The 13,416-nt window shown below is 37.2% G+C and overlaps 1 protein-coding gene across 29 annotated transcripts in view; it reads left to right on the forward strand.

Annotated features, from left to right (window-relative positions):
• Positions 1–13,416, forward strand: part of BMPR1B (bone morphogenetic protein receptor type 1B) — a 454,241-nt gene that overhangs the window by 345,748 nt on the left and 95,077 nt on the right. The gene's annotated exons all lie outside the window — the stretch shown is intronic.

The following is a 13,416-nucleotide window of genomic DNA, read 5'->3' on the forward strand; positions in this document are numbered from 1 at the left end:
ACCCGTGTTCCCTGCATCGGCAGGCGGACTGTCAACCACTGCGCCACCAGGGAAGCCCGGCATGCTATTTTTAAGATACACTTATGTAGAGTGCTCTGAAGGCAAAGTTCATAGGACATAATAAACAACTCTAAATATGAGTAAGTAATATTGGTATACTTCATGTGATGCATAATATTCTGTAGTTTTGTTTCTTTGAACAATGCCACATTTATTTATCACCACTAGCAGGAGCCATGATAATGGAAATTCCACATGTTTTCTTCCAAATAGTGACATCAGTTTAAAAAACAAAGTAAAAACAAATTAAAATTGATTGAAAACTGGAAATATGAATTAGTTCCAGTAAGTAGGGAATGCCAGTGTTAAATCATAGAAAACAGATATGTGTGTACATCTTTTTCCTTGTCATTTTTTTCTTTTTTACACATTTTTAAAGGTTACTTTCCATTTACAGTTATTACAAAATATTGGCTATATTCTCTGTGTTGTACCTCCTTGAGCCTATCTTATACCCAGTAATTTGTACCTCTCACTCCCCCACCCCTGTATTGCCCCTCCCTCCCCTCCCCACTGGTAACCATTGGTTTGTTCTCTGTATCTGTGAGTCTGCTTCTTTTTTGTTATATTCACTAGTTCTATTTTTAGATTCCACATGTAAGTGATATCATATAGTGTTTGTCTTTCTCTGTGTGACTTATTTCCCTTAGCATAATGCCCTCCAAGTCCATCCATGTTGCTCCACATGGCAAAATTTTGTTTTTTATGGCTGAGTAGTATTCCATTGTATGTACAGCACATCTTCTTTATCCATTCATCTATCGATGGACACTTAGGTTGCTTCCATATCTTGGCAATTGTAAATAGTGCTGCTGTGAACATTAGGGTGAATGTATCTTTTCAAATTAGTGTTTTTGTTTTTGTTTTTTGGATATATACCCAGGAGTGGAATTGCTGGGTCATGTGATGTTTCTATTTTTAGTTTTTTGAGAAACCTCCATACTGTTTTCCACAGTGACTGCACCCATTTACTTTCCCACCGATGGTGTACAAGGGTTCCCTTTTTTCCATATCTTAGCTAACGTTTGTTATTTGTGTTCTTTTTGATAGCCATTCTGACAGGTGTGAGGTGATACCTCATTGTGGTTTTGATTTGCATTTCCCTGCTGAGCATCTTTTCACCTGTTGGCCATCTGCATTTCGTCTTTGGAAAACTGTCTATTCAATTCTTCTGCCCATTTTTTACTTGAATTTTTTTTTGATGTTGAGTTGTATGAGTTGTTTACATATGTTGGATTTTAATTATCGGTCATATCATTTGGAAATATTTTCTCCCATTTGGTAAGTTGTCTTTTCGTATTGTCAATGGTTTCCTTTGCTGTGCAGAAGCTTTAAGTTTAATTAGGTCCCATTTGTTTATTTTTGCTTTGATTTCCTTTAGGAAACGGATTCAAAAAGTTATTGCCGTGAATTATGTCAAAGAGTGTTTTGCCTATGTTTTCCTCTAGGAGTTTTACAGTATGCGATCTTACATTTAGGTCTTTAATACATTTAACTGCTCTATATCTTTAAATTGGTTTTGGATTCTGGTGGTCACTTATATAGTTGGAGTGAAAGATGTATCCTTCTGTCTGTTACAAACCTCACAGTCTTTACAATCAAGTTTTAATCCATAGATTTCTGAAAGATGAAGGGGACTAACATTTATTGGGCATTAACCCTATCTCTGTCACAGGGTCTATGTTAAGTTCTTTATATAGTACTTCATTTAGTCTTAGCAATAACCATGAGACAAGTAGACATGATTATTCTTATTTTCAAAATGGAGAAATGGAAGTCTAGAGAAATGAATGGGTTTTTCCAAAGGCATACAGCTAATTAGCCAAGCAGGTCATGGTCTCTAGCCCTGTGCTCCCTTCTGTAAATGCTGTCCAGGTTACATTGGCCTTAGAGACAATGTTCAGAACCTTCCTTTTACACCCATGTTCCAATGTTTCAGTCCTTAGTAACCTAAAACATAATTTAATTGAATTGGCTCTGTCAAAGTGGGGTCAAAGTCTATCTTTCTTGAGTTTGAAAATTATATGTATAGGGGACAGAAGGAGTGTCAGAAAAATCTAGCTGCATTTTTGCATTTTATTTTCAATTTTAAAAAGTGGAGATTTTACCAAATAGCAATCATAGTAGAACACAGACACACACTCCCGTTTCTGAAATAACATCATAAATCATGGATATATGTGAGATAACATTGTTTGTACCTTCTCTCACATTAGATGATCCTTGAAACCTTCATAATAGGGAAGTTGTTCCACATACCAAATCAACAATTTATGTATGTCTGCCAAGTGCCAGACACTATCCTAGATGCTGAGGTTTGTCGTGGTTAACTAAAGAGAAGTAACTCTTAATCTCATGCAGTTTATACTCTAAATAGTCTACGTATTTCACCTGAGTGTGAAATAATAGCACATTTAAGACCTCACGTGAGAAAGATACTCTGCGCTTCCCCATGTAATATTTTTGGTGGGAAAAAAGATCTCAGTGTATCCCTTGTTTACAACCCTTGGATGATATAAAATCTGACTTTTCTTAATTCAGAATTGGCTGTTTTCTGTAGCATGAAGGAAAAACTACCCTGTGTTTGGAGATCAAGAGACTCAAACTATGTTCAAATCAAGACATAAACATAGTTAAAGTGAGAGAAAAGCTTGTCTCATTATGATCAACCTTTCAGTGTTCAATGTGAAAGAGGAAAAAACAAAAAAACACAACCATGCAGAAGAAACAGAAAATACTGCCTATGATAGTTTACAACCAAAATTCAAAGCAAAGCAAACAAAACTCAACCAGGACTAATTAGTACCATATTTAGCAAATTCTTTCTCTTTTTAATTACTTTTCTGAGAATGTAAACTTTGTGTACCTGTTTTACTTTCATATTAATGAATCATTTCTTCTTTTCTCAAGTGTTTATCAACATTTCATAACTGGCAGCGTCTAAGTGAGTGGTGCTTGCTTAATTGAGGTTTGGTACTTTAATTGGGTCATTTAAAGACCAATTGAAAGCATTAAAACATAAATTTACATTAATAATTGCTTTCATATGTATTTGGCGCACATAATACTTTTGTGAGCAATCTAGTGTTTCTAACTGAAAATCTCTCCTTATATCCCAAAAGGGTTGAATAATATATACATTTTAATCATTTTCCCTTTTTAAAATGATCTCTTATACTCATTCCCTTCTCTTCCACTACTGTTAAAATTTCTTAGCTTATCTTAAAATATACATAAATTTTATATCTCTAGTGACCAGTAGTTGGTCATCTAGTGTGGCAATTCTAGAAATATGATTCACAAGCATAATCATATGATGTATTATTAACATTTGCACTTACGGTACAAAAGAGAAATAGTGGTTAGAACTGTTGGTAGCACTTGAGCTCCAATCAAGACCAAACTGTACTTGTATTCTTCACTGCCATCACAGCAAAAAAACAAACCGTCAAACGAGCCAACTGACCAAACACCAAACCAGCTGACCACTTCACTGCCATCACAGCAAAAAAACAAACCGTCAAACGAGCCAACTGACCAAACACCAAACCAGCTAACCAAACACCCACCTACCCAACACCAAACAAAAAGCTACCTTCATTTAATAATATCATGAATGAAACTGTAAAAATTATTAAGTTTATTAAATTCCAACCTCTGAGTAAATTTCTTTTTAATATTCTGTGTGACAAAATGTTAAGTATACAGAATGAAATTCTTCAGCATACTGAAGATTAATGGTTACCGTGAGACTTTTCATGAAAGGCAATTTTTACTAGAAAGAATGACTGACAGACAAACTGTGGTTATTCAGGCATGGGTATTTGCAGACATATTCTCAGAAATGAACAAAATGAGCCTGTCACTTCAGGGAAAACAACTGACAGTATTTATTGCTAATGATCAAATTCAAACTTTCAAACAAAAATTAGGATTTTAGGGCTTCCCTGGTGGTGCAGTGGTTGAGAGTGCCGATGCAGGGGACACGGGTTCGTGTCCTGGTCCGGGAAGATCCCACATGTCCACAGGATTGATCTGCATAACTGTGAACCAAGATTTTTTTCTCCAAATAATCAATCCGTACCCATTGTTTCATATTCATGCCTGTGTAAAAATCCACTCAAAGTACATGATAGACAGTAGATTTTAATTTATCAGAATATGAAAATTTCATTGATAGGGTTTCACATTCGACATTGCATCTAACTTTGAAGAGACTTCTGCTTCTCCAGGGTTTGTGTAGTATCAAATAACCACTATTATGAAAAACATCTACTAAAATATAGCTCCTTTTCCAAGTGCATAATGTATGACCCTATATTTTTCATATATGTCAAACACAATATATTGTAGTAGATTTAATTCAGAGGCAGATACCCAATTTCTTCTATTAAGTTAGGCCTTAACGAGATTTGCAAAAATGTAAAACAGTACCACTTTTTTCATTATTATTTTTTTTTTTTTTTTGCGTTACGCGGGCCTCTCACTGTTGTGGCCTCTCCCGTTGCGGAGCACAGGCTCCGGACGCGCAGGCTCAGCGGCCATGGCTCACGGGCCCAGCCGCTGCGCGGCATGTGGGATCTTCCCGGACCGGGGCACGAACCCGTGTCCCCTGCATCGGCAGGCGGACTCTCAACCACTGCGCCACCAGGGAAGCCCTTTCATTATTTTTTTTTGAAAACATGCTAAAATGGGTTCATTAATATTTGTAAATGAATTATACATATTTAACAACTGTTCAGTTTTAATTCCTAATATAGTAAATATTGATAGCTGTAATCCACATAACTAAAATTTTGGTGCCCTTAATAATTTTTAATAGTGAAAAAGGATCTTGAGAACAAAACCTTTGTGAACTGCTAGCTAGAGGAATCATTGCTTTTATTTATTTATTTATTTATTTTTAAAATATCTTTATTGGAGTATAATTGCTTTACAATGGTGTGTTAGTTTCTGCTTTATAGCAAAGTGAATCAGTTATACATATACATATGTTCCCATATCTCTTCCCTCTTGCGTCTCCCTCCCTCCCACCCTCCCTGTCCCACCCCTCTAGGTGGTCACAAAGCACCGAGCTGATCTCCTGTGCTATGCGGCTGCTTCCCACTAGCTATCCACCCTACATTTGGTAGTGTATATATGTCCCTGCCACTCTCTCACTTCGTCCCAGCTTACCCGTCCCCCTCCACATATCCTCAAGTCCATGCTCTAGGAGGTCTGGAGAACGCAGACCTACTAGGGAATCATTGCTTTTAAAAGTCGCAGAGACCAGAGCTTGCCTCCCACCCTAACCTGCTGCTCACTTGTTTGCTCTCAGGAAAATAACCTCTCCCAGCCCTAGTCCGCTCAGGTATAAAATGAGTATTTTCAGGATTACATTATATGAGATTTATAAACACATAATTGCGGATAGATAAATGATTTCCTCTTGTTCCGTGAAGACTCCTTGAAATGGAAGTATTGTTACTATGAAGTGTTTCAGATAAAAAAGAATTAAGAACTGGCCTAAGGTCACACAACTAATAAACAACAGAACTGGGATTCTTACATTTTATTGATGCAGTATTCAGTACCCTCTTTTTGGCTATAGATACAAAAAAAGAATGTGTATCAGCAAAGTGAAAGTTATTTAGAACCGTAATGTATCTGAAGTAGGAGGGCGGTTAGAGAACATATTTTCCTACCATCTCCTTTTACTGATAAGGTAATTCAGGGCACACAAACATACTGTTGTGACCCCTGAATTGCTTTGAACTTGGCAGCATTTTTAACATAATTGTTCTCATCCTTTCTTTGCCTCCCATTTTTCTTTGCTTGGCCAGACTAAAAGAACTCCATTATCTTTGGCAAGAACTATACTTACCGGTCCCAACAGATGCCGATGAAAGCAAAAGCACACAAAAACAAATGAGAAAGAGGACAAAAATATTGTGATAAATAGACCTAACCTTCTGTGACTACTGGCTGATTTTATTTTATTTTTTATTTTTATCATCATTTTGATATTTTTCAAACCTTAGGAATTCAGTACTTGTTGGAAATTTAGCTGAAGTAATTTAAGAAGGGGGTGTTTGGGGAGATGTAATACTGTAATAAAAAGACAAAAGGGAGTGGCAGTGTTTGGAACAGGAAAGTGCGTATGACAGGATCAGACAACCTGTCTCCTCAGAGCAGGCTGATAAAATTCCTGGATGACACTCTTTGGGTCATTTCTAGAGAGGAGGGCATAGTTCTCTCGTACACATGATGGTGCTTCCTCTCTTCACCCACAGCCCGTTGATACCTTACGGATGATGGGATTGAGCCTTGGTTCCACCACACTATTTTGTTTATTCTTTTTTTGTTTCTTCATAATTTGTTCCCATTTTACTATTACTGCATAGAACTAAAAACATGACCTTAATCAGTTGAGTTAATATGTTGTATCAGAGTAAAATTCAACCTTTATTTAAACATAGATTGTGTAAATAATCAGCTCAAGGGAAATGAAAGTTATTTCCAGGTTACTCTGTATGTTTAATTTTGGAAATTCCCAACTGCTGTTCATTTTTGGCTGTTTGTCCTGTCATTTTTCCCCCTTTCTCTAATATAATACAGTCTCTCCTTTCAGTCTATTCAAATTCCTTTTTTAGTAAACCTCATTAATGCAAACCCATGAGCATACATAATTTAATATGTATGTAATATTCCCTAAATATGTAAATACAACATCAGCCTTAAAAATCTGCCTGAAATTAGGCGGGTGAAGTCAGGGATATCCATAGATACATGCATATCTAAGATATAAAGATATGTGTACTTAGTTATGAATGATTTTCTACGCTTGTAGTCAGACAAGCTTGCGTTGATTTTTATCCCTCCTGTCCATCACTAGTTATGATCTTAGGCAATGGGGTGTTAGATGTCCTTTTTCCAAATTGTCTATTGGGTAAGAGTAGAGTTGGAAGTAGTTAGAACACGTTGTAGTGTTTTGGAATATTTGGGTTACCAGGGCAGCCACCACTTCTTTCCGCACAGATTCTCTTCTTTAGAAACACCCATTGTCACTGGGAATGTGGTCATGGGAAAAGCAGTCACCGTGTGACACTGCTATGTTACAGTGTTGACTCGGGGTCATTTCCTTCACACTGAGTTTCTAATCTAGACAGGTATGTTTGGCTGAGTCTTTTCTAGTGATCTCATTCATTCATTGGTATTCCTTCCAAAACATATCCTGAGAACCTGTGTTTACTGCCTATGCCTTATTTGGTAAATCATCACTGTGCTGGTTTTCCAATCAAAGCATTCTGGACATTCTGGAGATTGCCAAGTCGGTAGCATGGCTAGGGCTAGAAATCATCATTCCTACACCTGTGTGGAATCTAATTATCCTGTTACACATGTGACTTGGCCTATTGTAAGAAATGGTGCTTGGTTACATGTTTTGTATATAAGTTACTATATTTTGATATAATGGCAGAAGCATAAGCATCTCAAGTTTTCCTTTCAGGGCTCCTTTGCCCTTTCTTCCCAGGACACTCATTTTCTCTTTGTCCTAAAGTCCTCCTTCAGCTGGGCTGATCTAACCTGGGAAAACCGCTCTTTGTTCATAACCTAGGAAGGAACGTATGAAAGCAAACCATCCTCTGTGAGAAACTGTGGTCTCGGCTGTGCATCTGGGTGTGTGAGAAGAGATGGGGTCCAGCAGACAAGTGACAGGGTTAGTTCCCCTGAGAGGGTAAGCAAGGATGAAAGCTCCCAGTTAGGAGGTGTGTACTGAGTGGAGGGGAGCAAACAGAGACATTTCACACCTGGTGTTTCCCGTCTTCTCAGTGGGATTGGGAGGGAAGAAAGGAGACATCTGGATCTTCAAGAATATTGAAGTTTTGGAGAAGCCATTGGGGGTTGGGAGATAAGAAATGAGGAAGGAAGGCAGAAAAGAGTCTCAGATTAAAAAAAAAAAAAAACAGTCCTATTCTGCACATGTACTCGAATGGAGGGCTCCTGCCCTTGTTTTCCCCATGCATTGTAGAATGTTCGTAATGAAGAGCTCAGGGTTTGCTGCTACTGAGAAGAAAAGCAAAGCTGAGAAACTTGACTTGTGTAGATGTGAAATACAAAAAAGCACATTTATGAGCCGCTGCCAATATAGCTGCAGGAGTGAGAGTGCCCTGGGCATCCTGCTCTGAGCCTCCGCTCGTGTTCTGACACGAGCATTCAGGCGCTGGGTGATGGACTGAGAGAAAGAAAAAGAAAAAGAAAAAATGCTTTCAAAGTTTCAGTTTTTTATTATTACCTGGGGGGGTGGTGTTCTTCAGTCGTGAGACATTTTTGGAGGTTTGGAAAATACTAAGAACGTTTGGCAAGAAGAGACGAGTTTGCGGTAATGATTTGTTCCTCGCAGGTCCTCGTTGTGGACATACTTGTGGGACGTGTGTGTGTGTGTGTGTGTGTGTGTGTGTGTGTGTGAGCAAAGGAAGGGTTATATAAACACTAAATCTTTGGGATGAATGTTTATATGATTGAAATGATTTTTTAAAGTCTGAATTGATGTGTTTACTTCTAGGTCTTAATAAACATCAGAAATCTATGACTATTAGGTCATTTTGCTGGTGGGCAGCATTTTTCTGATCTTGATTGGGAGCCTTGTCATTCAATGGCAAGAATTTCCTTCCAGTCACTATTTTTAAAAAATTAAGAACATGTCACATTTAAGTTGCTGTTTGTGTTTAATATAGGTTTTGAAAAAAATATATATATAGGTTTTGTAGCATCAGAGCCGGTAATTTCAGAATTGAAATACTGCTGCCATCTCTCTGTCTTAGGCTTGGTTTCCTCAAGACCAAGTGGCCATTAATGTGAACCAGTTTCTCTTAAGCATTTGTTACTGACATCCTAACACTTGATTTTTTTGTGGGTTGTCATAGTTTTCATGGTGTGACAAAAACTGAGGCATGTTGATATCGAATATTTTATTGTTGTTCAACCTGTTGTACCGTCAGTGAAGAAGAACAGTAAAGATGATATTGAAGAAAGCATTAAAGGTTTGCCAAGAGGTGGCAATGAGTGTGGTGTTACTAGCAGAGATGCTTTTGAACAGTACTGCTAGGGAATAGGTCTAATGAGATTTGGGATGTTTTTAAAAATTAGTCAGCATTAGTGTAATGTTCCTTCAGGGAGCGTTCGTAATGCTCGCAAGAATGTGTCAGTAGAGTGATCGGATTCCAGGCTAACCTTCAGTTGCTTTCAGTAGTTGACATAAAACACACCTGTGTGTTCTCTTCTCTGACATCAAAATTGTTTTGAAAAGCTTCTGACATCTGGAAGTGTGAAAAAGAGCAGATTTTGATTTATTTTCTGACAAGTAGGAAAAATAAATTCTAAATGTGATACGTTTTACCTGTATGTGGTGCTAGCAGGAAGGGCCTTGTTTATCTCATACCCTTCTAATCAGCTGTGGAATAAAACCTCTGAGGTTGCATGATAGATTAGTATTTTTCTTGCAGCATTTTAACATGCTAGAGATGGAAATATGTATATATATATATATATATTTACATAATAAACATAGATATCAGTCATTTATGATACAGTTGCACTCGGGTTGTATTTCTTTTTCTTGGAAGGAGTCATTTAGAGATTCTCGAAACAGTAAAATTGTTTGTGAATAGGAATAGTGCTGATGAAGAAAACTGACCCAAGTCAACTTTACTTTTTACATAGTGATATAGGTAAAGCTTTCCTTGACAACATACATTTGCTCAGCATCCGTATTACTGTAAATGCTGTCGCTGAAGAGAAAATAGGTATCAAGTATCAATAAATTTACTTTGAACTCGAGCTAGTCTGCAATAACTTTGGTAACTGAATCAGTTGGCCTTTTAAAAATATATGTTCTACGGTTTATATGTTATATTATAAAATAAAGTGTTCGAGGGTTTTATGTGCCAGAATCCCTGGAATCCTGGGTGGATTTTTATTCACAGATTTTTCTTTTCAAAATTAAGCTTCACGCGGTTTGGCATTAGCAGCTTATTCTTTGCAATCCGTTTAATTGAATATATATATTTACATAATAAACATAGATATCAGTCATTTATGATACAGTTGCACTCGGGTTGTATTTCTTTTTCTTGGAAGGAGTCATTTAGAGATTCTCGAAACAGTAAAATTGTTTGTGAATAGGAATAGTGCTGATGAAGAAAACTGACCCAAGTCAACTTTACTTTTTACATAGTGATATAGGTAAAGCTTTCCTTGACAACATACATTTGCTCAGCATCCGTATTACTGTAAATGCTGTCGCTGAAGAGAAAATAGGTATCAAGTATCAATAAATTTACTTTGAACTCGAGCTAGTCTGCAATAACTTTGGTAACTGAATCAGTTGGCCTTTTAAAAATATATGTTCTACGGTTTATATGTTATATTATAAAATAAAGTGTTCGAGGGTTTTATGTGCCAGAATCCCTGGAATCCTGGGTGGATTTTTATTCACAGATTTTTCTTTTCAAAATTAAGCTTCACGCGGTTTGGCATTAGCAGCTTATTCTTTGCAATCCGTTTAATTGAATAGGTTCTGCTGTTTATCCTAAAGTGCAGATAAATGGCTTTCAGCACACTGTTTATAGTTTAATAGTCCCTGAAGTGAGTCAACATTATCTGCTAACGTCTACATGTCATAACTAATGACCTCTCTGCTTATACTTTCTTGCTAGTGAGGAGACACTGAACTCTACAAAGGGAAGAGCCCTGCACACTTGCCGGGTGGGGGGATTATTTGGGATGATGCCTGTTGGACGAGGCTTGTTTTCCAACCTCGTTGGTATGAAATGGGAAGAGAAATTTGTCCTTTACCATGATTTCAGCATGCACAAAAGCTGTATTCCAAGGACTGGGGTGAAAATTTTGGGGGAAATAGCTATTAGAGAGGTCTGTTTTATTCCAGATTATCTCTCTAATTAATAATTAGCACCAGTTTGATACTTTTCTGGTCAAGCTGTTAGACTTGATAGTAGAGAAGGGGAGCCACCAGGAAATTTTCATATTATCACCAAATAGTTACGGTGGTTTTAATGATGAAAGCAAATATCTTTTTGTCTGCTAAGAAAGATGAAAAGAAAATAAATAACTTTCCCAGTTAACTAATCATATCTCATAAGTGGGGCCTCTTCATTCTAAAAGACCCTCATGCTCTTCCCTTAAGGATAAGACAAAAGTTCCTGGGCTTCCCTGGTGGCGCAGTGGCTGAGAGCCCGCCTGCCGATGCAGGGGACGCGGGTTCGTGCCCCGGTCCGGGAAGATCCCACGTGCCGCGGAGCGGCTGGGCCCGTGAGCCACGGCCGCTGAGCCTGCGCGTCCGGAGCCTGTGCTCCGCAGTGGGAGAGGCCACGGCAGTGAGAGGCCCGCGTACCGCAAAAAAAAAAAAAAAAAAAAAGTCTCTGAGACTTCATTCCTAGTGAGGGTCAGCAGGTTAAGAGTTAAAGCTGACAAGTTTTGCCGATCTCTGACTCATTAAAAAATAAGAGTTCTTGCCTCCCATACTGAATTTTTGGGTTTTTAGGTAGAGAAGAGGACATTCTGTAGGTGAATATAGAGAATGGTTTCTTAATAGCTGAAGTACAAACTCTTAAATTCTGGTAAAATATTTGGTTTGATCTCATATATTCTTTGTCAAAGTGGAAAACTTTCTAACTGAAGTGACCATTTAAGGTAGCCACTGTCCTTGCCTCCCATATTAATATTATTGTTTGGGAGTACTTTGGTCATTTAAATAGAACGTGAGTAAGTATATATTTCATACCTTCTTACTCTGATACTGAAATTTAAAATCATATCCCCAATTTATCAAAATGTTTCAGGGTGAAAAAACGTAATGCACAGGGATATGTCCGCCTTATGTTGGTGTGGTTGAAAATAAAGAACCATATGAAGAAAGGGTTTATGAGAGGTAGTTATTTTTCATGTAGCCTCTTAGATTCAGGGTTTTTGTTGTTCTTTTTTTTTTGGTTGTTTCTCATGAGATACTATGTTGATAATTATTTTAAAAAGGAGGAAGGAAATATTTTTACCTTAGAATATAATGTATGGGCAAAAATATAATTTTTGGCATAAATGAGGAGATACGAATTGAATAAAGAAATATAAAGAAGGAAAATTTAAAGGTAAGATCACGCTTTTCGAAGGCTGGGCCTCTGAGTCTACTAGGCTTTATACAATTAAAAAATTTAAAAAATAAGATTGCTTTTGAAGAATGTTTTGAAAACTGAAGCCATTTGTTTATTGAAAGAGGGACAGCTTGAGCAACATCAGGCCAGAATGTTCCAATGTGTGCCATACACAGATTTAAGATAACACAATCATTACAATAACATAGTCTCAGTTTGGAGCTTTCCTCGGTGTTTCTGCCCAAATGTCAACAAGACTTTTGCCTTTGGCAAATCTTATTCCAATAACTCAAACAAAGTGGATGGTGGTTCAGAATCTCAGCACTATTTTAATGGCCAATTAAGTATAATTTCAGAAAAAAAATTTTTTTTGTCTAAAAAAATATCAGGATTCTTATTTTTTGCTAGTCATATACGTACCCAGGACCCAATTCAGCCGTCTTATTTTACTTTGGATGCACAGACCAGAGTATGGGAATCGTTAAAATATTAATATAACATTTTGTGGCATACTGCCTAAATCTTGGTCCTCCTCCAGTTAGCCTCAGAGTGTTATTTGGAACTTTAAATGCAGTATTATCTTTAACACGAATGTCTAAATATAAAGGAAATCTCTAAGACTTGTCAAATTCTAATGAGAGAGAATGCTTTTATGGACATAGGAATTTCTTTTGACCCTCTTGCTCCTAATATATATCATATGGAATTTTTCTAACTTTTTTTAATATACTGCTTTGCTTAGCAGCTAATTAGTATCTAATCATTGAAAACAAAAAATAACTTGAAATCTTAAACATTTTTAAATGTATGCCTTACATATGTACATTTTGAAACTGATATATTTTCTTCATTTCAGCTCTTTTGGTACATATAATTGAATTTTTTGTTTTTGTTTTTTAACCATCTGCTACTAGGAACGGGTATCTGGTTTTGGGGTAAGGTTTTAGATTATTTAAAATGGCATGGATACTGGCCTGGGGGACAGATGGTTTTGTGTTTATATAGAGCGTAAAAGGAAAAAGAGTGAAAGTTTTGGTATGAGTGAATGGTCAGCAGCCCTTTTATGACAAAAGATCAAGAATAACAGAAAAAGTAACTTTTTTTTTTTTTGCGGTACGCGGGCCTCTCACTGCTGTGGCCTCTCCCGTTGCGGAGCACAGGCTCCGGACGTGCAGGCTCAGCAGCCATGGCTCACGGGCCCAGCCGCCCC

Source organism: Physeter macrocephalus, chromosome 7, assembly GCF_002837175.3.
Source record: "Physeter macrocephalus isolate SW-GA chromosome 7, ASM283717v5, whole genome shotgun sequence".
Classification (NCBI taxonomy): Eukaryota; Metazoa; Chordata; class Mammalia; order Artiodactyla; family Physeteridae; genus Physeter; species Physeter macrocephalus.